Source organism: Melospiza melodia, assembly GCF_035770615.1.
Source record: "Melospiza melodia melodia isolate bMelMel2 chromosome 7 unlocalized genomic scaffold, bMelMel2.pri SUPER_7_unloc_1, whole genome shotgun sequence".
NCBI classification, from domain to species: Eukaryota; Metazoa; Chordata; class Aves; order Passeriformes; family Passerellidae; genus Melospiza; species Melospiza melodia.
Window position 1 is genome coordinate 4104002 of NW_026948497.1, and position 24227 is coordinate 4128228.

Consider the following 24227-nt stretch of genomic DNA (forward strand, 5'->3'; position numbering starts at 1 on the left):
GCCTATGGCACCTAGGAAAGCTTGTGTTTCTTTCTTATTGGTGGGTGGAGACATTGCTGTGATCTTGTTGATTACGTCTGTAGGAATCTGATACCGTCCATTAATAAGGCCTCCGATCAGCCTTATCGTGAAGCAGAGCCTTGGTGCTCAGGATCTCAGTCCCTGAGGCGGGACCAGGTCCCGAAGCCAGCTCAGGCCAATGCCGGGGGGCTACCTTTCTAGCAAGCCTGGTGATATTCAGCTCTATAGTGATTAGCAGCTCTTAGGACCTCAGCTCTTTGCTTGCTGGGTAGTGGAGCCCCGGGCTTGAGGCAGCAGCAGACGGAGAGAGGAGAAGGAGAAGGCAAAAGCTGTTCCACAGAGAAGGCTTTTTTTGGGGGTCTGCGAAGGGTCTCAGCTCTTCTTCTTCTGAGCTAGTAGGGTACAGCATGCTACTTTTATAGGCTTGGCAAGTATCCAAACTTGACCAATGGCAAGGGATTAGGGGGACCATAAAATGACCGATAGTTAAAGGCTACCATGGCATTGCCTTACATGGTTTTAGAGACAGTTTATAGGGCAGATGTCCATGAGTCAGGAAGCTTCCTTGCTGCTGTGTCAGCATTCCTTTTGCTAGATTCTCCATGGTGCTTTTGCTAAATGTATGGGGTTTACTACAGTCCATCTTGCCACTTCCCTCCCAGGAACTGAATCTCATCAGCTGGTCCCTTTACCTTGACTTTTTAATGGCAAAACCAGCTTCCAGGAGGATTTGGATTATTTCCTTCCCTTTCTCAAACACTTCTGCAGCTGTGTTCCCCTCACACAATGATGTCATCAATATACTGCAGATGTTCTGGAGCCTCACCCCTTTCCAGTGCAGCCTGGATCAGTCCATGGCAGATGGTGGGACTGCGCTTCCACCCCTGGGGCAGTCGGTTCCAGGTGTACTGCACTCCCCTCCATGTGAAAGCAAACTGAGGCCTGCATTCTGCTGCAAGAGGACTGGAGAAAAATGCACTGGCAATGTCTATAGTGGCAAAGCACTTTGCTGCCTTGGACTCCAGCTCATACTGGAGCTCTGATATGTCTGGCACGGCAGCGCTCAGTGGTGGAGTCACTTCATCCAATGCACGATAGTCCACAGTCAATCTCCATTCTCCTTCAGATTTTCGCACAGGCCAAATGGGGCTGTGGAAGGGTGAGTGGGTCTTGCTGACCACCCTTTGGCTCTCCAGCTCTTGGATCATCTTTTGGATGGGGATCACAGCATCTCGAGTGGTTCTACACTGTCATCGATGCACTATGGAAGTGGCAATTGACGCCTGTTGCTCTTCTCCCTTCAGAAGTCCTACTGCACCTGGGTTTTCTGACAGTCCAGGCAAGCTGTTCAACTGCTTGACACCCTCTGTCTCTACAGCAGCTATTCCAAATGCCCATCTGAGTCCCTTTGGGTCTTTGAAATAGCCACTTTGGAGGAAGTCTATACCTAAAATGCATGGGGCTTCTAGGCCAGTCACAATAGGGTGTTTCTTCCATTCATTTCCAGTCAGGCTCACCTCAGCTTCCACCAAAGTAAAATCCTGTGATCCCCTGTCACACCAGCAATAGAAACAGACCCCGTCCCTACATGGAATCCTTCCGTAAGCCACGAAGGTCCTTCGGGGAAAAGGACTCAATATTTGCATCTGATCTTGCACCTGCTGCTTTGACTCCTGATTTTATGTCAGGAGGCATTGAGGTTCCTTCTCCTTCATCATCATCATCCTCATCATCCACTGGTCGATTGGTCTTGTCCGTGCATTTCCCACTTCTAGTAGTGGCAACAACAGCCATTGGTTGGGGCTTATTTTCTGGTTTAGCTGCTGGCTTAGGCTCACTATCTGGTTTGGCTGCTGGCTTCGAGCCTCGGCTGTTGGCTGCAGCCTGAGTCACCGGGATAGCTGCTGATTTATCTCCCTGCCCCCCTGCCTCTGTCTGCTGCCCAACAGGATCTAGCAGTGAGCGATGAGCACAAGCCAGGGCCCAGCTCACTGCAATGACCTTCCTCTCCTTAGGCTCATCCTGGTACTTCTCTTTCAGATATTTTCCCACCTCAGCTGGGTTCTAAATTTGCTCATGGGGAAAATCCCAGACTATAGGGTCAGAGAATTCCTTCATGATTTGGCCCATATCCTCCCATTTCCCACACCACTTAGGATTTTCCACACCGGGGTCTACTCCTGAGTCAGGGGTCTCATCAGCCCGTCTAGAAATCTCAGCCCTCATCCTAGAGAAGCAGCAGGCTGTATAGACGAAGGTTACCAGATTGAATACCAGAAAGATGGTTTCTTTAACATTCAGGGGAAACTGAACATCCTTCAATAGTGATGCAACAGATTCATAGGAGAAGAAGGAAAGCAAAGGCTGAAATGCCTGATCCCCTGCTGCTCCTCCTCTAACAAACTGGATGCATAACCATAGCCATGAACCATTCATACCTGGAGCAGACCCCAGCATGTTTATAAACTTTTTACACATCATTACCACCAAGCCCAGCAGGATAGCGATTCTGGTCACTGCCCCTCTGCTATAAAAACTACATATTAGGGACAATACTAGAGCTATTTCTGGGTAAGAAAATAAACCTAGGGACCACGGAGTTATTAAAATCCCAAAAAACCCTCGGGACCAGAAATGCATGCAAACCTTCACCCCAACAGACATTATGAATTCAAAAAGCATGGCTATTGACTGCTTTATACAAACACAGAGTAATGGCAACCAAAATGCACTCAAAACAGGGTTTTTCCACTCTCGCTCGAGCCCCACGTGTTGGGTGCCAAATTTTGTCCTGGTTTAGGGTAAATTTGGTAGAGAATCTCCAAAGGGGGCCCCTCCAGAAAGCAAACCCACACGGCCCCTCCCCCAACTGGTTTGGGAAGGATTCCTCCGAGAGAAGGGGAAAGAACCTGTTTATTTAACAGGCGCAGCACCCCCAGCACACAGAATGAACAATACCGGATGACACCGCTCTGAAAAAGGTGACAAATTCAGAAAGTCTCTCTCGGGGGTGGTCGCTCTGTTCTCAGTCCCTCCGGCGCTGGGGCAGCTGCTGCAGCCACAAGGTGCAAACTCTCGATGTTCCCAGGTCCCACTCCGGAGCAGGTTTGAGATGGTCGAAAAAGAGGAGAGGACAAACAGTCCAGGAAGGAATTTGGACTGTTTAGCTAAACTAGTTAATGAGCAGGAGCAAAAGCAAGCAGAAGCGAGAGCAGAGAGAGAAAGAGCGAAGTAAAAAGCAAAAGCAGCAAAATCAAGACCCGCAGTCTCTCTGTGTCCCGCCAGGCTGATAAGAATACCCAAACAAAACTTTCAGTCTTCAGAGCCAGTCTTAAAGGAACAGAACATGATATCCAGCATTAACAGAACACATGAATGGGGACACAAATATCATAACATCACCCTAGGACACCTTCAAAATCTGGTGCAGGAACAGTTGGACCAGGGTCATCTGGAGACTTCTACCAGTCCCTGTAACACTCCTGTCTTCTGCATCAAGAAAAATACGGGAAATGGAAGTTGTTACAAGGCCTCCGAAAGGTCAATGCCATGATGGAAAGCATGGGAACATTGCAGGCAGGCATGCTGTCGCCTACCATGTTTCCCACAAATTGGCCAGTCCTCATCGTGGATCTGAAGGATTGTTTTTTGCAATTTCTTTGCATCCTAATGACCGACCAAAATTTCCCTTCTTGGTGCCAGCAATTAACCATGCTGAGCCCACACAGTGATATCAATGGAAAGTTTTGCGCCAAGGAATGCAAAATTCTCCGGCCATATGCCAATGGTATGTGGCCTGTGTCTTGTCTGGAGTTCACAAGCAGTTTTCTGATGCACGTCTGTATCATTATATGGACGACATTTTAGTGGCTGCATCCAGGACGAGCTGCTGAGGATTAAGCCTCAGTTGCTCAATGCTTTGTATTCTCATGGGCTGCAGGTGGCTCCAGAAAAGGTTCAACAACAACCTCCTTGGAAGTATTTGGGGGTCAAAATTCTGGAATAGACAGTCCGACACCAGGAGGTGCAATTTGTACATTTGGTGAAGACACTGAATGATGCCCAGAAATTGGTAGGTGTAATCACTTGGTTACGTCTGTACTTGGGACTGACCAACACACAACTGTCTCCTCTGTATGATTTGTGGAAAGGAGACAGTGGTCCTGCTTATGCATCACAGAAGATGTGGCAGTTCCTGCAGTTGTGGGGTGTGTCGCACAGGTTTGGTATCCCTCATGCTCCGACTGGTCAGGCTATTGTAGAAGATGCTTGTGGTACTCTGAAGGGGGTTCTTCAGAAACAAAAATGGGGAATGTAGGGTAAAACCCCACACAGTCAGTTGGCAAAAGCTTTGTACACCATCAATCATCTTACTGTGCCACAGAACTCGAAAAATCCTGTCATTTTGAATCATCACCTTTCGTTGCAGGCTCTGGATGAGACACGTCAGCCTCAAGCGAAGGTTCAGATGTGGAATTTAGTCACCAAACAGTGGGAAGGTCTCTATGACCTTATCACTTCGGGGCGTGGGTATGCTTGTGTATCCACAGATACTGGGGTACGCTGGGTACCTTTGAAGTGTGTTCGTCCTGACCTGCGACTGCAGAGACAGAATCCAGCACACGAGCAAAATGGAAACCGTGACCAAACTGAAAGTCATCAAGTGGATGAATCATTGAGTGATGACTCAGATACAGATGGTGTGAGTGATCACTCCGATGATTCCTTCATGAGTGGACACTGAATATTGTTCATTTTTCCTTTTAACATTGTTCATATTTCTTTTTTTTTTTTTTCTAATGGAAAAAGGGTGAGATGTCGCCCTGTTCTTTGAAAGTTCTTCTAAGCCTTCTGATGTTTATGAGTTTCTTACACACTTTCCATGTAAATAATGATTGTTTTGCAGTCCTTTCTGGAGGAGGAGAAAATTGATGGACTGTTGGTTTGACCAGTGTATTTGGAGAGGGGGCAATTTCATCCTCCAATCCATGGATGCTTTTGGAATTTTATAAATATCGAGGTCCAGAAAAAATTGTGCCTTTTTTGCCTTGGACATCTCGGTGTGAGTGTCGTTCATTTTGTGTAGTATTGCGACACTCTACCTCTCTAAGCAGCTGGATGCAGCGGCTAAGGGGTGGCCAGGACGCCCCAGAGCTGTTGTGGCAGTGGCAGTGAACATCCAGGAAGCACACAAGTTCACCCTGGGCCCGAAGATGACAGTGCTGGTGTCCCACACAGTGTCTGCCGTGCTGAAAGTAAAGGAGGGACATTGGCTCTCCCCACAGAGATTCCTGAAATACCAATCCATAATGGGGGAACAGGATGATGTAGAAATTGCGGTAACTAACATTGGGAACCCAGCTTCTTTGCTCAGTGCTTGTATGGGAGAAATGTTGTGTGACAGTGGTCACAAGGGTTGCAGGATGAAGAGAGAGGCGAGAATGTTGACCTCATGTTCAGAAGGCTTGATTTATTTTTTTATGATAAATATTACATTATGACTATACTAAAAAGAATAGAAAGAGAGTTCTCAGAAGGCTAGCTAAGCTAAGAATAGAAAAGGAATGAATAACAAAGGAGCTCTGTCCCAGCAGAAAGCAAGAACAGCTCTGCCGTGAGTGGTCAGTAAATCCAAACATCCACCAGAGACCAATCATGGATCCACCTGCAGTAGATAACCATTGTTTACATTTGTTGCTGAAACTTCTCAGCTTCAGCAGGAAAAATCCTAACAAAAGGATTTTAATGAAAAGATGTCTGTGACATGCCAGCTTTTTAATTCAGTTTAATTAAAAAGAAAAAGTGTTTGTAATTTTCTCTGCTGTGCAGAGAAAATTATTGTGGTTATCTGTTGCCAATCAAAAGTTCACTCAAGTGCTGGTGTGGAATGAACAGGGAATTTCTTCACCTGTAGAACATACAATTCTATCAAATCACCAAAACAATTTTACAGTATAAGAAAATGCAAAACCAATGCAAAGAAAGTTCAAGCCCAAACAGCTGAGTTTCAGGAAAAAGTCCATGGACTGAAGATGTTCCTCTTTGCCATCTGTGAATGTCCCTTTTGGTCCTGAAACAGGCTTGCTGCAGAAAAGTCCATCAATAGTTTTCAAAAGCCATTGACAGTCATCAAACAATTTCAAACAATTTGAGACAACTTCTGGAATGTCCTGCCACAGCCCTTTATTGAATAACTTTGGGCTGAAGCTAATTTTTGGCCCTTCAATGCTTCAGAGCTGCTGCCAGCTATTTCAAAGCTTTTTTTTTTTTTTTTTTTTTTTTTTTTTTTTTTTTTTTTTCTTGTGATCAAAAAGAGCAGCACCAGCAGAGCAGCCAAAGAAAGTCCCTGGGGGGCCCTGGCCCATGTGGAACCCATCAGGAGGCCGGGAGGTGGCCCTGGCCCAGGGACCCGAGCCCAACAGCCCAGGCCCAACATGGCAGGCGGGCTCTGCCTTCTCACAGCCTGGCCCCACGCTGCCAATGGAATGGTGACCAAACGCTTCTTTTCCCCAAAATCACCAAGGCATGACAGCAGCAGAGAAATAGAAGAAGCCCCAAGAACCCTCATCTCGTGTCTAGGAATGTTTTTTCTCCACAGCAAACAAGCCATGATCGCTTCCCACTGTGCCCTCTGCAATGCAAATGCAACAGGTGTGTCTCCCATCTGCCTCACGGCACCACCCCCTCTGGGCTGGGGACCAAAGGCAGAACTCTCGGCACCCAGCTGCCCCTCGCCGCTGGGGCGTGAGAGGGGCAGCAGAGAGATTCGCACCCCCCAAGGGAACGCAACTGACCAAACACCTCCCAGCCCGCCAAGAATGCTGATTTTGAACGCAGGCAGATGGGCTGCACCCACAGCCAGCTGTCGGGCCATGCCTCCTCCATGGAAAGGGAGGCCGGCGCCCTCTTCCCCTGTCCCAGCTTCCCCCGCAGGGGCATCCCCGGGACAGCCCGAAAAACTCGGGGGAGAAGCCACGCTGGGTGCAGGAGCAGCTGCGGGCTGCTCCGAGGGTCCTGTGGGTTCCGCGCCGTCTTCAGCATCATCCTGAACAGGCACCGGCTCGGTTTGAGGCGGTGGGGCCGGAGAGGGGGCTGGTGGACGCAGCAGGACAGCCGGGGGGGCGGTGCCGAGTCGCTGTTGTTGCCAAGGGCGTCTCCTACCAACAGCGACGCAGCCGCAGGGAGCGGTGTTCCTGAGCTGTCAGGCGCAGGCGGGGAAGCCGGTGAAGCCACGGGCAGGACCACCCGGGGAGGCGGCCGCGGGGCGGGTCCAGGAGGAGGCCCTGCAGGCCTGGCAGGCGGGACCTCGGAGACCGGTGCTGCCCCCATCTCTGAGCGGGGCAGGGACCAGGAGGCCGGCCAGGGTTGTAAGGGGCGGTGCAGCCCACTCCCATCCCCCCGGAGAGAGAGAAGGGGGGGGAAGGGATGGCTGCATCTGACCATGCTCTGAAGACGCCGTAAAAAAACTTTGGCTCCTGGCGAAACTTCCCCCCCCACTACTGGGATGCAGGGGGGCTGGGAAGGAACAGATCATCCCCCTCCACAGGATCTTCTCCCGCTGGAGTCAGAGGAAATGGGACGAGCCCGTTGCAGTTGGCAATCCAGGGAAAAACAGCTGCTCTCCGGTTCAAAACTGGAAAGAACATCCTAAATGCTGGATAAATCTGGGGGTATCCAAACCCATGGTCCAAAACAAATTGGAAAATGCAGTCCATGCACTCCCATAAGAAAGCATCAAGGGCACAGAGCGCATTCATAAAGAACCCAAAAAGCTTTGCCCATCGAAAAAACTCACAGAAATCTGTCTCCAACAGGCAAAGTCCATCCTCTTCACTCCATTTTTGACAGAGGGCAATAAGCTTCTCCTCTGAAGGGGAGAACCGAACCTCCTCCTCTATGGGGGAAGCCCTCCACATCAGCAGCCACAAACTACAAAGGGCCGCATTTTCAGGAAGGGAAAAGCCAACAGTACCTTTTGAAAGAGTCCAGCATGCTCTGGCCAGCTCCATTGCGCTACTGTGCTTTCCGAACATCTTCCTGGAGGCTTTTCAGAAGGTTCTCTTTGTGGTCAGCCTTGCTGTGAACTCCAAATCAGGATCTTCAGTTCTTCAGCTCCTGGCTAGAATCCACTTCTGTGGTCACTTGTGAAGCAACCATCAATGCCACACATTCGGGGTTTACCCAGTGCAGCAATTGTTCCTCTGGGGGTCTCTCCAAGTAATTTGCTCTTCAGACGAGGGGTCATCAATTGATGGTTTTGTCCTCCTCACTCACTCACTCACTCACTCACTCAGGGTTCACCAATTGTCACAGTGGTCACAAGGGTCTTCAGGGTGTAAAAAGAGACGAGAATGTTGACCTCATGTTCAGAAGGCTTGATTTATTATTTTATGATATATATTACGTTATTACTATACTACAAAGAATAGAAGGAAAAGTTCTCAGAAGGCTAGCTAAGCTAAGAATAGAAAAGAATGAATAATAAAGGTCTGTGCCCTGGCAGAAAGCGAGAGCAGCTCTGCCATGAATGGTCAGTAAATCCAAACATCCACAGGAGACCAATCACGGATGCACCTGTTGCATTCCACAGGAGCAGATAACCATTGTTTACACTTTGTTGCTGAGGCCACAGCTTCTCAGAAGGGAGAAAAATCCTAAAGAAAGGATTTTTATGAAAAGAGGTCTGTGACACCCCACCTATCTCTCTAACCCTCAGATGCCTTGCCTACCTTTTTGCTGTGGATCTTTTCCTCTGAGAGTTCTGTCGTTGTCCTGGTGTGAGGGTTGCTGTCCTGTCCCACCGGGTGGGTTCCGCTCTGGTCTTGCTGTTAGGGTTGCTGTGTTGTGCTGCTGTTGAGGAAAAGGCAGTGCTGTTGTTAGGGGGGCTGCTTAGGCTAAGATGAGGGCTGGTGCACCTGTACCCTAACTTGCCTCCTAAGCTGTTCCCTGTAGCCCTGATCTCCAGTGCACTGTGCAGCTCTCAAGCCTTCTCCCTTGACCCCTCAAGCCCTCCCTCAACTCCTCAGGCTCTGTCTGTCACCCTCAAGCCCCCCCTGTGCCCCTCAAGGCCCCTCTCAGCTGCCCCTCAGCTCCTGTGTGTAACCCTTAATCCTCTCTTTGCCCCTCAGCCCCCAGCTTCTCAGTGTCACCCTCCAGCTGCCCCTGCCACCCTCAGCATCTCTGTGTGTCACCCACTGTCCCCTCTCCCTGCTCCTCCCTCAGCTCCCAGCCTCTGCCACCCTCAAGCCCCACAGTACCCCTCAAGCTGCCCCTCAGCCTCTGTCATGCCCTGAAAGGACCGTAAAAAAACCCTCTAAATTCCCTAAAAAAGGCAGTTTTCAAAGTTTTCTAAACACCCCTCAAAAACATAGAAATAGCCTCAGAATACACTAAAAACATCCTGCTTTTAAAAAGCCCTGAAAACACCCCTAAAAATCCCCAAAGAACCTTTTGGGACTACTAAGAGATTTTTTTAAAGAGCTCTGAGAATACCCCTAAAATCTTGAAAATGCCCTGATAAGACCCTAAAAAAGCCTGAAAAAATTCCCCCAAAAACCCTAGAAATACCCTAGTCCTAAAAAAGTTCTCCATATACCCTCAATACTCCTCAAAAAGCCCTAAAACCTTTTAAGTAGTCCTAAAAAAAACCCCAAAATATCCCAAAACACCCCTAACAATTCCAATTAGTAGTAAGACAGCCCTTAAAACGCCCTAAAAAGTTCTTTTAAAAGTCCTGAAAAAGCTCTAAAGGTTCCTAAACATTCCCAGAGAATTCCTAAAAAACTCCTGCAAAAAGCCCCCTAAAATATCCTTTAAAAATCCTGAAAAAAAAACCCTAATAAAACCCCTAAAAGGCTGTTCAACTCCTACCTGTAACTCTGTGGCCTCCAAACCTCTTCTCTACCTTCCAATCGGGGTAACTGCCTGCAGCTGTGGGGAGGGCTCTGTGGCTGTCCCACCATGAGGGTGGCACGTGTACCCTAACCCTGCCTGGTACCCCGTGTCCTGTGCACCCCAACCCTCAGGGTCAGCTCTCCAGCTGTCCAGCCCCCCATCTTTGCCCCTCAGCAATGTCTGTGTGTCTCCCAGAGCCATGTCCAGGATCCCACGAGCTGCTGCAGGGAGTCACCGGTGGGCAGTGGGGGAAGTGAGGGACGGGGCAGGGGCGACCTGGATTTCAGAACCCCATCAGACGGCCGGGCACTCAGCACCACAGGCACCCGAACACCAACGCCACCATTGTTCCTTGCCCACGAAACTCATCAGGCCAGGTTCCTGATGGAAGATTGCAGGAGCCACTTGGCAGGAGCCGCGGCGCTGGCGAGCCCGCCCTGCTCCGGACTGGCGCTCCCAGCGCAGCGCGGCTGCTTTGGGGCTGCTGCTCCCTGCCCGGCCCCGGCCATGGGGCGAGGGGCGGCAGCTGGGGCCCTACTGGTGGCACTGGTGGTGCTGGGAGCCCCCCCGGCTGTGGGCGGGGAGATCTCGGGTGAGCGGGGGGCGGGAGGCGCTGGGACAGGGGGGGAGAAGGGGGAAAAGGGGAGAGGGGCCCCCAAAATTGGGCGGGAGGGTGCTGGGGATTGGAGGATTTTTGGCAGAATGGGGAAATGGACCCCAAAAGTGATTTGGGGATCGGCTGGAGGTGGGAGGGGAGAGGATGTGGAAGGGGAAATGGGGGAAAGGTGGCAAAGAGGAAGCGGCAGCGTGGGCAGGAGGGTCCCATAGCGGCCGTGGGGCACAGGGGGTGCGGAGTGGGGATCCGGTGTGGCCCCCGGAGCTCTGGGGGTGCTGCTGGGGGGTGCTGGGTGGGCACACCCGGAGCTGTGTCCTGCTCTCACAGGGGTGTTCCAGTTCTGGGCAGTGTCACAGTGTCACTTCACTAACAGCACGCAGAAGATGACGTTCGTGCAGAGGTACATCTACAACCGGGAGCAGTTCGTGATGTTCGTCAGCGACGTGGGGTACTACGTGGGGTTCACCCCCTATGGGGAAGGGTGGGCCAGTGACTGGAACAGCAACCCGGCCACACTGGCATACGCACGGTCTATGGTGGACATGGTCTGTCCGTATAACTACGATGGAGTTCGCCCGTTCAGCGCCGAGCGCCGAGGTGAGTGCGGGGCAGAGCGTGTCCCCTCCGGCCCTGCCCGGCCAATGACCCTGGAGCCCCTCAAAACCTCGCTGGGTGTTGTGTTGTGTTGTTTAATTTCCCCAGTTATTTTCCTATTTTATGTATTCTCCCCCCAGTTCTGTGAAATGGTTCCTCCCTCCCCTGGTTTTCCCGCCACTGCCTTCCCGGTCGGTTCGTTTCCATGGTTACCCCCTTCCCCCTCAACAGTCAATCGCCCCTGTTATGTAATCTCCCCTCCCTTATTCTCCTTATAAGTAAGTTTTTCCTCCTCCCTGGGCCCAGTCAATCACCCCCCACTCCTCCCAGGCTTCCAGAATCTTCTCCTCTCTGGGGGCTGTGGTTGGCTGTGGTCCCGGGGCCCCTCCTTTATGTTGTATTTATTGGTTAGTCCCCTATGTCAATTATGTTTGTACCCTTCCCCGATTGGCTAGTTGGGCTCCCCTCCTCTCTCCACCCCTTCGTTTTAAAACTGTACCTCCCCCCCCTTCTTGCTGCCACTTGCTGGTTGGCACCCTCCTGTTCTGTACCTGCCGTCAAGCCACCAATAAACCGGAGTTAGCCCCCAGCCTGTGGACACCTCTTTCTTCGTTCCTCTGCGCTCCTGTCCACACCGCGCATCCAGCCCAGCCTGAGTCCACGACGCCAAGGGGGGCTGGCAGTGTATGCGCCGGGGTTGTCGGCCACCTCCCTTCAGCACTCAGCTAGCCCGACACTCGGGCCAGATACGCCCTCGCGCAGCTGGGAATCAGCCCAGAGCCATCAGCCCTCCTTGTGCCCATCCCCGGGGCCTCCTGTCCCTGCCACTGACCACCATGGCTCCCCCAGTCCATCCCAGTCCCTCTCAGTGCCCCCCGCGCGTCCATTTCAGCCACGCGTAAATCTGACGCTTCTCATCAAATCAGAACGCGACCCTTTGATGACTCATCTGTTGCCAGGCAGACCTGCAGTGCCGAGTGCCCCTCTCTGCGCTCACCTTCCCAGTGCCGGGCACCTCATTCCCAGTTCCGCCCAGCGCCACCGGGGTCCCTCCAAGCCCGTCTCCAATTCCTCCCCAGTCCCTCCCAGTCCATTTCCATTCTTTTCCCAGTTCATTCCCACTTCACCCCCAGACCTCCACCCTCTTTCCCAGTACCCCGCAGCGTGTCCATCTCGCTGGTGCCCCCCTCGAGCTCCCAGCCCAGCCCTGGCCGCCTGCTCTGCTCCGTGATGGATTTCTACCCTGCTGCCATCCAGGTGAGGTGGTTCCAGGGCCAGCAGGAGCTTTCAGAGCATGTGGTGGCCACCGACGTGGTCCCCAACGGGAACTGGACCTACCAGCTGCTGGTGCTGCTGGAAACGCCGCCCCGGCGCGGGCTCAGCTACAGCTGCCAGGTGGAGCACATCAGCCTGGAGCAGCCCCTGAGGCGGCACTGGGGTACGAGGGAGCCCCTGGGGGCGCTGGCAGAGCCACTGGGCTGTGCTGGGAGGCACTGGGAGGGAGCTGGAGAGAGCCGGGCTGAAAGTGGGAGAGGGGCTGGGGGCTGGGCAAGGGCTGGGAAGGGGTTGGGGGATACTGGGGAGGGTGGGATGGGTTTGGGGGGTCCTGGTGAGCACTGGGAGGGAGTTTGGGGGTTCTGGGTGTGACTGGGAGGGAGTTTGGGGGCGCTGGGTGTGACTGGGAGGGAGTTTGGGGGTCCCGGGTGTGACTGGGAGGGATCGCAGCGAGCCCCGAGGGGCTGGAAGGGGATCGGCGATGGCAAAGCGGGGCTCGCCATGAGCTCGGTTGTGCTGGGCACAGACTGGGAGGGCTCTGGCTGATTCCTGCTGGGGCTGCCAAGGGACTGCGAGAGGCTTTGGGGGTCCTGGGGCGCTGGGGGCAACTGGGAGGGGGCTGTGGGATGCTGAGGGGGACGGGAGGGGCTTTGGTGGTTCCTGGCCAGGACAAAAAGGGATCGGAGGGAGGTTTCAGGGGGCCCTGGCTGGGCTGGGGGCCACAGGGAGGGCGCTGGGAGGGGCTCGGGGTGTCGCTGAGAGGTTTTGGGGGTGCTGAGCCCTGCGGACCCCCCAGAGATGCCGCCGGACGCCGCCCGCAGCAAGATGCTGACGGGCATCGGGGGCTTCGTCTTGGGCTTCGTCTTCCTGGCGCTGGGGCTCGGCTTCTCCCTGCGCAAGAAGGTGAGGGCGGGTGCCGGGGGTGGCGTCCCCGCCGTGGCGGAGCGTGTGCGCTCCCGCCGGGGCCCCCAGCCCGGTGTCACCCCCTTTTCTCTGCCCACAGAGCTCCTGCGGCTGCCGCAGCCCCTCCCCGTGGGCTTGGGCCCGGCCGGGACCCCCGGCTCCGTCCCCGCTCCGCTGATTTTGGGGGGTCCCGTGTCCCCCCAGCCCCGCTGGCGCTCTGCCCCCGCCCAGTGCCTGCTCCCAGTGCTCCCAGTAAAGCTTCCCAGTTGGGCCCGGGGCCGTTTATTGGGGGGCGATGGGGAGGGGTTTGGGGGGGGGGGGGTGATGGGACGGATTTGGGCAAAGGGAGGGGGACAAAGGGTGGGGGCTGGGCCCGGGGAGAGGGGTCGCTGCCCGTGGATCCCGCAGTGCCCGGTGCGGGACGAGCTCCGTGCGCCGCCCCATCTCCATCCCCCGTGGGAGGATCCACGCTGGATAATCCCGGGTGACCCCCAGGGTCGGAGCCCCCCGTGTTGGGAACACACCTGGCTGGGGGCTCCCCATCTTCCTGGCACCCCTGTGGACACCTCGATGAAGGCCGGGGGTCCCTGCTACTTTTCTTGTTTCTGCTCCTCTCCTCATCTCCCCCTTCTCTTCCCTCGGTTCAATCCCTCCCCTCCCATCCCCCCCTGCTCCTCCTCCCGCCTCCTTCCCCTCTTCTCTCTCACATCCTCCACACCTTCCTCAATGGTTTCTTGAAGGGTCCAGTTCCATCTTTCCTTGGATACAGCCCTGAGGGCTTTTCCAGCTGACTTCACTACTGCACTCTCAGACTGAGGTGGGGAATCTTGGTGCTTGGTTTCCTCATTCCAGCTGCCTTTGACAGGGTTTGTTTCTGTCCTCAGCTGATTTTGGCCTCTGCGCTCAGCTCAGCCCTGAGTAGGACCAGCGCAGCTCCATGGTGGGCACTGCTCACTGGATGGCCCCAGAAGTTGTGACCAGATCTCCTTATGGCCCCAAGGTGGACATTGGGCCTTTGGCATTGTGACCATCGGGATGGTGGAAGGAGAACCTCCTTACTTCAGGGAAACGGCGGCCATGGTAAGAGGCAGATTCTGCAGTGGCTGCAGAGGCCTGTGAACACAGGGGGACCCTGCACTGGGAGCAGCAGCTGGAGGTTTCTATACATGGGAAGGGAATTCCCAAAGGACTCCAGCCTCAACACAGAAGAGTATTCCTCAATCTCCAGCAACAATTTTCTTTGGGATTTATGTTGTTGCAGCTCTTCTGGCTGTGAGGATGACCTGGAAATGTGAAGCAAGTGCGTCAGATCTAATGTTATCTTGCAAGAAAACCCCGAACCACCCCCAAATCCCAGTCCCAAAAGCAAGCTTTCTGCTGGAGTTTCTAAAAGACATTTTGCAAGTTGATCTCCACCCTGATTCTTCTCACTGGGAAACTTGTTGAAAAAATGAAGATGATTGTTTAACATTCCCAAAGTCTAAAGTATTTCTTTCCTAGTCCAAGCTACTTTCTCCGCGTCACCAAGCCTGAGCTTTCAGCATCACAAACCTCCTGTTTCTTGCCTGGCAGTTTCTGGGATGGGGCATCAGGAATGCATTTACTTGAGTGTCAGTGGCACTGCAGAGATGCACTTGATGTAAGAATTCTCTGAAATAACACAGGCAGACCACACTGACTCTGGAAAATGGCCTGTAAAGCTGGTGTCCCCATTTGGAGAAGCAAAATTTCTGATGGAGGCTCCTACTGACAGTGTCAGCCAATGAAACTGGCTCTCAAGGCGAGATCATTTGGATGTTGCAGTGGCTGTGGCAGCCCCAGGGTTTGGGTTTTTTGGCTGGCATAGCAAAATGAGCTTTGAGCAGCATCTGTGGCAGGGAGGAAAGTGCCCCTGGAGCTGGGGCTGAGGCCCTGGGGTGGATGTGTGTCGAAGGAAGGAGACCAGGACACCAGATGGTTCATCACAGGTCCAATTTATTGATTGATTCGGCAACTTAAATACAGTGTCTATTGAGTCTCATACATATTGCAAAAGCTGAGCTCAGGATTGGCTATTCAGCTACATGTCAGCCTCGCGTAATCTAGCCTTTAGGCACATTCCTGTGGTTAGCAAACACAGCAACTTCTGTATTCTTCTTATACACAAGGACACCCTAGCCTTGAAGGGGGCCTCTGCTCTAGTTAAGATTTTTTACCAAATTGATTAGGCCGTGTCCCCTTTCCTCAAGCCACTCTTCGACAAAACTCCCCACACTTCCCCCGTTTTGTTCTTGGGCAAGAAGGCTAGACTGCTAGGATCTTTCTATCATTCGGCTGACCTTATTTTGAATACAATTTAAGATACAAGGCAAAATAAGCAAAAGCATCAAAATCACACCCAGTATCCCTGTGCTTGGGTTCTTATACTTCACCCAGACCTCTGTTTCCTTAATAGTTTCCTGACTTGATCTCGGGTCATGTTTAACTGCAGGGGGGGCATTGTCCTCCCCAAAAATTCATAAATGATTGATCACATACAAAACCTTAGCCAGGCATGCTTGTGGGTCCTTTAAATCCTGGTGTTTGTCGATATGTTATTTGAGGGTACCATTTGCTCTTTCTACTATCGCCTGTCCGGTGGGGAAATGTGGAATACCTGTCACATGCTTGACAGACCATTGGTTCAAAAACTTTGGGACTCTAGCACTTGTGTAAGCCACACCATTATCCGTTTTGATACCTTTTGGGACTCCCATGACAGCAAAGCAGGTCAATAAGTGCCTGATCACATGTATCGCTTTCTCTCCTCTCTGAGCTGTAGCCCATATGTAATGGCTATATGTATCTATAGTAACATGCACATACTTGAGCCTACCAAATCTAGCTACATGCATGATATCCATTTGCCATTTTTCATTAATTTCTAAACCTTGAGGATTAACTTCGCAGCCCAGACCTATTCCCCCATTTGATAACTGCATATTTGGCATGCCCTGACAATGGCCTTAGCTTCTGATAAGCCCAGATCAAAGTTCCTCGCCATCTCTTTTGCATTTTGATGATATCTACTATGGGCTTCTCTTGCAAATGTATGCTTATCAACAGGACAAGAGTTATCAATGGGTAAGGTAACCAATTTATCTGCACGCTCATTCCCTTCTCCTAGGCCCTTGGACCACTTATGACTCCTGATATGGATTACAGAGTACACTGCACTTCTATCCCGGAGAGCTTTCCTTAATTGAACCATTAACTCATACAGCCATTTGTTATTCACTTCCTTAATCGCTGCTCCTTCTATACGTCTGGCTACTCCAGCGACATACAGAGAGTCTGCGACCACATTCAAGGGCTCATGCAGGTTGGACATTGCCCAACTACTGCTAACAACTCTAAGGTTTGTAGGCTGTCTGCAGGGTCTGCTGTAAGAAGTTGATGCTTCCATTGTCCTTTTTCTTGCCAGGTGACAGCAGCACGTCTCAATTTTTTCCCTGCGTCTGTAAAGGCTGTGGTGGCTCCTTCTATGGGGTGCTCTCTTCTCAGCGGCCAAGTGATCCAGTCCCATTCTGTCATCCATTGCAGGACCCTGGGCACTAACTTGCTTGTCTCCACTTTTGCAGATGATGTCAATAATGCTTCCTGTAAGTCCGCTGAATTAACCAGGTACCAGTCCAGCGTTTCTTTTTCCATGGGTAGCCTAATGGTGGCAGGTTCTCAACCGTCCACTTCAGTAACTCTGAGATGGCCTTTTTTGATCAACGCAGCCAATTGTTCGATTTTTGAGAATATTGTTCTTTTATGTTGTAATGATGGTGACAGCCATTCCAATGCCCGTATCTCCCCCGTTTTCTTTTTGCATTGGGAGAGAGCGCCAAGCAAGTGGCAAGGGCTATTCCAAACGGTGAGGTCAATAGGGCAATCTAGTTGTCGAACATATCCTTGTTGCACACAGTTACTGATTTGCTGCAAGACAAGATGGTGCTCCTTTGTGAGGCACACGGGGGTAGAGGGATCAGTGCCCTTTAACAAGGGTCATAGGGTTTCTAACAAATGATTTGGTATTCCCACAATGGGTTTTAACCACTGTAAGTCTCCTAGCAACATCTGAGCATCATGCAAAGTCTTAATGTCCAAGCGGAGTTCTAATTTTTGGGGGACCACTGTTTGGTCCATTAAAGTCCATCCCAAATACTTCCATGGTTTCGTGGTCTGAATTTTCTCTGTGGCAATAACCAGTGCAGACACTGCAAGAGTGTCTCTGATCCTGTCAACCTGCAAAGGGGAAAATGGCTGTTGCTGCGCAAACAAGATATCATCCATGTAATGATATATTACGGTAGCTGGCCACTGCTGACGCAATGGCTATAATGCAGCGTCAACATAAAGCTGGCACAACATAGGGGCATTGCGCATCCCCTGTGGTAGTGACGTCCACTCAAATCTTTTGTCTGGTTCTCCACGATTTATTGCTGGTAGGGTAAAGACGAACCTCTTCATGTCATCGGGATGCAGCCAATAGTGAAAAAACAATCCTTTAAGTCGATGATTAGAAGTGGCCAATCTTGTGGGATCATGGCTGGATTCGGAAGATGTTGCCTTCTATATCAAGGCAGGCGACCTGGTTCTGAGGTACAGCTCGACAGCCCACTCTCCAGGGCCGTTCGGGCCAATGACATACGCAGACACCAATGTGGTGGATGGTCAAATGGGGTTTATTACTTCTTCTCCTGGGGTCTTATAGTTTTAGGGGTCTCTACGTCAAACGGGGGTTTGTCTTCCTTATCTATGGTTAGTAGGGAATGGAAAAGTACTGGGTAAGGAGTGGAAAGTTACTGGCTTCAGTGGGGCAACATTCCTACTGTTAGTGGGGCTACATTCCTATGTTAATTTCTTATGTATGAGTAACTGAGGGTCTTATCTACGGGGAACAGAGGGTCCTGGCTTTCCGTGACATCGCGACAATCTTCCGCAGCGCCTCTTCCCTAGCTACCACATCTCCCCCCCGCTTTTCACAAATGAATGATGTAGTCATGTACATAGGTACTGAATGAGGTATAAGGTTGTAACTTGACAAGGGAAAGGGGTCTTGGAAAACCTGAGTAAGCTTTTGCCAGACAAGTTTAGAAAATCTTGTGACTGACAGTGTTCTTTGGTTGAATTCCTTGGTTGAATTCACAGCAATTGTCGTCGCCTTACAAACAGGATGCTGGTCTGTTCCAGGCGGCTCTGAACGAACGAGACTAGCTTGTTCAGCAGGCATGGTCCGAAGGTGACTGTTAGAAACAGCATCGCCAATGGACCTATCAGGGCAGAAATCAGAGTGGTTAGCCAAGGTGATTGATTGAACCAGGACTCGTACCAGCCCTGTTGGGCTTCCCTGTCTTTCTGCCTCTGAGCCAGTCGGTTCCGGAGTTCTGCCATGGAGTCTCTCATGACTCCCGTGTGGTCTGCATAGAAGCAACACTCCTCTTTCAAGGCGGCACACAGGCCGCCTTGCTGCATGAACAGGAGGTCCAGGCCTCGCCTGTTCTGCAAGACCACTTCTGAGAGTGAGGAGACCGACTTCTCTAGATAGGAGATGGATTTCTCGATCCTCTGCAGGTCCTTGTCAATCGTTGCCTGCAGTTGGGACAGTCCTTGGTGCTGGGTCGCTAGGGCTGAGACACCTGTGGCCGTTCCTGCTGCTCCCAGGCCAAGCAGCATTGCGATAGTTATACCTGTCATTATTTCTCTTTTGTGGAGCCGGCTGGGTCCCTCAAGAAGATGGTACATTTCTTCGTCTGAGTGGTACAGGACTCTAGGAACAATCAGAACTTGGACACAGAAGTCGTTAGAGTCATTGAATTTGGGAAGGAACACACAAGGACTCACTCTGGATCGCTGGCAAACCCACATCCCAGATGCGGATGGGACTGCCCACTTATTGTTTTTCCTGTTAGGCTTGACTACTTTGGTGCAGATGTTGCCTCTCCGTTTAGCTAGAGTTGCAGTGCCAAAGCATCTGCCTCGGCCTGTGACTTGACTCAGGGTGATTCCTTTGCGAGGGGTGTCCCATCTGCATTGGTGAGGGGCGTCGGCTGAGGAATAACTGAAGGGAGTGTTTAAAGCGACTCCTTCGTAAAAGGGGGGTTTGACATCGTAACAAAGCCAGCAGGATTCGGTTAGGTTAGGGTTGGATTCGTTCAGGGATACAAAGGTAGCCTCTAACATACGAAGGATTGGGTCCGAGTCTGACTCGGTTAAGTGGCTCATCTGAAAGGTTTCCGCTTGACCGGTCGGGACATTGCTGACCCCTGTGGGTAAGGTTTTGGGGTAGGTTATGTTTCTCCCTTTCGGCACGCTTTTAATCACTTTGTTGGGTCCGACTGCTCAGGGTGCTGATGGCTGGAGCCTGATAATTTGCACGTTCACCCTCTCTTTTGACCCTCGAAGGACTACTGTCCACGTTCTGCCTGTGGCCCAGCTAGGGTGATCTGGCTGCAAGACCGTCATGTTGTAATCAGTGCATGCCAGAAATCTAGGGATTTTATGTTGGTTTCGATGGAAGTTTCCGTGAAAGAAGAAGGGTGTTTTGCAGCCGCTGGGTGCCCAGGTGAACTGTAAGAATTTGTCTGGCTCTTGTGGGTCCCACCCAGGCCCCGACGGTCTGGCATCTGTAACTATGGTTTCGCAGCCCCAGTGCCCACAATATCCCCACCCTGGGTGACTGCAGTAGCTTTTCCCAGGGTTTGAAGCTGGGCACCAGTAGGATAGGTACGACTGCGTGACGCATGGGGAATAGGGGTTTACCCTTGGCTGTCCTGGAAACAGGTCGGTGATGCGGAGCACGAAGGATGGGGTGTTCGGTGTGGTGATTTCTCTGAGTGCTTTGCCACTACTAAGGTGTCGCATGACCCACCTGAAGGGCCGATGGGGGTAGTGGTCTGGGCTGGCTTGCCCTCTGGCGACAAGCCCCAACAGCAAAATCACACAGAAACACCCTTGGTGGTTGGGTCTCACCCGTACGGGTCTCTCGGGTGCTGCCTGACGGCTTGGTGGTCTGTCGCTTTCGTCTGGAACCGGGATGTACGTGTCACGAGGACGTCCCACGAGCAGGTCCTGTAAACAAAGACTCGCAATTCTCGCCAGTATCATTCTGCTCGCTATGAAGGTCCGGTTTAATCGACTTAATGGACACCACCTGATTTTGCCGTCCTTTTTGACAGCCGCGTACCCTCTCCCTGTGAGCATCAGCCTCCAACCCCGTTCCCATTCACCTAGCTCGTTTCTAATTACCACCTGTGGGCCCTCTTCTAGCGTTCGAGTGGCCCAGTGTTTTTGGACGGGACTGTTTGTTTCATCTCCCCTCGGGAATTGATTCAGTGCCAGCAGAGCGGTTGCCAGCATATGTGCCTGATCTCCTGGGGGAATGGCATTGGCAAAGCCCTCTGCTTTTGCCAACATTTCTAGCTTGGTTTTCAGGGTCTGGTTTGCTCTCTCAACTATGGCCTGCCCGGTACAGTTATATGGGATGCCTTGCACTAACGTGATGCCCCATTTCGCGGCAAATTCCTGTACTTGTTTAGAGGTGAAATTGGAGCCGTTGTCCGTTTTGATCTGCTTGGGAATACCAAGCCAAGCCATGACTGTCAGCCAGTGCTGAATTGTGTTTTTGGAGTTAGTTTTGGGGTGCTGTGTGGCTATGATCGTCCCGCTATAAGTGTCTAATGTCACTGCAAGCCATGCTCGGGGCTTCATCAGTTCGCACCAGGTGAAGTCCGACTGCCAGATTTCTGAGGGCTCGAGACCTCTCGGGTTGACTCCGTAGGTCCATAGGGGTGACTTCTGGCAGTAAGGGCAGGTGGCTACCACATGTTTTGCGTCCGCTGTCGAGATTTCGCATGTCTTCACCAGTGCTTTGACTCCGATGTGGAGCAACTCGTGCAGTTGACGAGCTTTTTGCAAGGTCCAAACGCCTTTCGCTGCAGCGTCCGCTTTGTCGTTGCCGATCTGGAAGTAACCTTTGACTGGGTCATGGCTGTTGATGTGGATGACTGACACGGTGCCCTGTCGCGAGGAAAGTGCTTCTTCCAGCATTAGGGCTGCTGCTGATGTTGACACTCCTGATCCTGCCATGGCTAGGCAAAGCCTTGCCATGAATATAGAGTCCGTTACGATGTTGAGGTGTTCATCTTGGAAGAGTCCGCACGCCAAAACCACTGCTGCTGCCTCCAGTTGTTGCACCGACAGTGTGGGGTCACACGCTTTGACGCAATGCCATTGCTCTCCTGCCTGCCACACTGCTGCTGCGGTTGAAGTTGTGGAGGAAGCATCTCTGAAGACCGTTGGTCCTGGCTGCGGTCTGTCCTTGACCTTTGGCGGCATGTCCATGTCGACTACGGTCAGCAGCTGAGTCCAGGGTGGCTTGGAGGAGTAGGAGACTTCTCCACCGAAGCCGGAGAGGGCAAGGGCCAGGTACTCCGATATTGTGGCTGGCTCCGCGGTCGCATGCGAAACGGAAGGTGGATGCTTGTCGGCTCTGTCCCTAGGTGTTTCAAGGCGAGTCTCCTGCCTTTCATGATGAGACTGGCGATGCATTCGATTCCTGGGGAAAATGCACGGGCGGGTCTTCCGAGGACCACCCATTGGATCGGTCGGGCCTTTTCAGCGAGTCCTTGAGCCAGTGCTCCCACTCCCCCCTTCGGTGTAAAGTGGACGTACAAGTCCCGTGGCATGGCTGGGTTCCACCTGGCAAGTGTGCCAGTGGACATCTGGTTTTCGATGAAGTCGAGGGAGCTCGTTGCTTGCGGTGTCAGCTCCTTGGGTTCCCAGGGGTTCTTCCCTTTCAGGAGGTCATATAGAGGGTCCATGACCTCGGGAGGAATCAGAACAATGTTGCGAAGCCACTGCAGCGATCCCACCAGGCGTTGCACGTCGTGGAGCGTCTTGACTTCTCGGTTGATCTTCATCTCGGGGGGTGTCACGTAGGAGCTTGTGATTCCTACTCCCAGGAAGGTCACGCAGGGTCCTCTCTTGATCTTTGCGCTTGTGATCTCGAAGCCGTTGGCCTGAAGGGTCTCTGTGATTGTGGTCACCAGGTCATCTACTTGGCTTGTCGATGGTGATGCGATCAGGATGTCATCCATGTACTGGATGATGGTTGCGGTGGGATTGGAGTGTCGGACTGGCGTCAGTGCTTAGTCCACGGTGATCTGGCATATGGTCGGGCTGTCGACCAGGCCTTGTGGAAGCACTCTCCATTGGAAGCGAAGGTTGGGCCGCTCGCCGTTCTGAAACGCCACAGAAAAGGCGAATCGTTCTCTGTCCTCAGGGTGCAGGGGTATTGAAAAGAAGCAGTCCTTGATGTCCAGTACTGCGCACGGCTGCCCTGTGGGGATGGCTGAGTTCGCGGGTAGCAGAGTCTGAACTGGACCCAGGGGTCGGATCGTCTTGTTCACCTCTCTCAGGTCGTGGACGAGGCGATAGCCTTCTCCGGACCTCTTGGGGATCACGAATACAGGGGTGTTCCATGGGCTGGTGGAGGGTTCTATGTGACCCTTTTGCAATTCGCGGTCGACCAGTTCCTGCAAGGCTGCCATTCGAGGCTCTGTCAGGGGCCCCTGCTCAACCCATACAGGGTCTGATGATTTCCAAGTCAATTTGATTGGCAGCAGGGGGTGCACGGCAGTGGCCTTCAGGATAGGTTTGTAATCCGAAATCCGAGCATGGAAAGGACGTCCCATTTCCCCGGGGCCGGGATGCTTGGAGTGAGGGTGCTGCCAGGGAAAGCTGTGCTGGCTGGGGACAGCTCGCTGAGTTGCTGCCCTTCCCCGGAAGCCTGGGCTAACGCGGTCGTCCTGCCATTCCTGCTTAAATACAGTCCGCCCCGACCCATCAAAAAGCATGCGGCTTATTTGCTTAATATCAAAAGTGAGCAGATCGTTATTGCTAGAAAGGTCATCCTCAAGAGTGTGTACTACAGCTGAGTTGATCCCTATTTCTGAAATCGCTTTGGCTTCCTTTGGGTTAACCGGGGTATATGCCCTTTGTTGGTTCCCCCGCGCTCCGGCAACCCCCCCCGGGAAAGCGTGCATGGAGGCTGCCGGTGCCCGGTCCCCACAGGCTGCTTTTATTTTTCCCCAATCGCTGAGTTTGTGTTGCGATTGTTTCTCGATATTGTTTAAAGCTTTATTCGGTTTCACTCGAAACCGCATTAATTCTGCTCTCTCGGTTTCCGAGTCCCAGCCGGACTCGGTCGGCTCTTCCGAGCTGTCTGAGCAGCTGTTACTTGACTCTGAGGCGGAAGCTGACTGCCGGTACACTTCCGGCGCTCCGTGCCGTTTTGTTCGGCTTCGACCCTGCTCCTCCCTTCGGGGGTGGTGTCGTTCCCTCCCCCTGGGCTCCCCTCGCCTCCTGCCGGGGGAGGTCCTTACCCTACAAGGACCTAATTTGAATAGAGCGCTCTGGTTGGTTTTACGCGCCTCCGCGGGGACCGCCCCCCTTCCCCGCTCGCCCGCGCATGCGTTGTTAAGCAGGCTGACTCCGTTTCCGCCCCCCGCCTCCTCCCTTCCGCCCTCGCCATGTGGTTCGGCGCCATTTTTAAACGCACATGGCGGGGGCGAGTTTTTATTGATCCTGGCGGGGTCCGACAATCTGGCCTCGTTCCGCGCCTCCTCCGCGAGTCCCTGCCAGAAGCATCACGCGCGCTGCTCTGCTTCTTGCGCCGGACCGGCGGCCGGCGGGGAAGAGACGGATAGAGAAACCGCGGATTTTTCGGACGGTTCTGCAGGGGGGCTGGGACCCGGCGGGCTCCGCGGGAAGGTCGGGGGCTCCCCTGGGGGTTCCAGGGGGTCTCCTGGGGGCTCCGGGGGGTCTGGGCTCGGGCTCGGGAAGGGGTGGAACGCGCCCGGCCCCCGCATATTCCCGCCTTCAATCTGATCGCTCTCAGAGGCGGTTTGCGTCGCGG

At 52.8% G+C, this 24227-nt stretch overlaps 1 pseudogene; it reads right to left on the minus strand.

Annotated features, from left to right (window-relative positions):
- LOC134432720 (zinc finger protein 850-like) overlaps positions 1-24227 on the minus strand; it is a 359084-nt pseudogene that overhangs the window by 321457 nt on the left and 13400 nt on the right.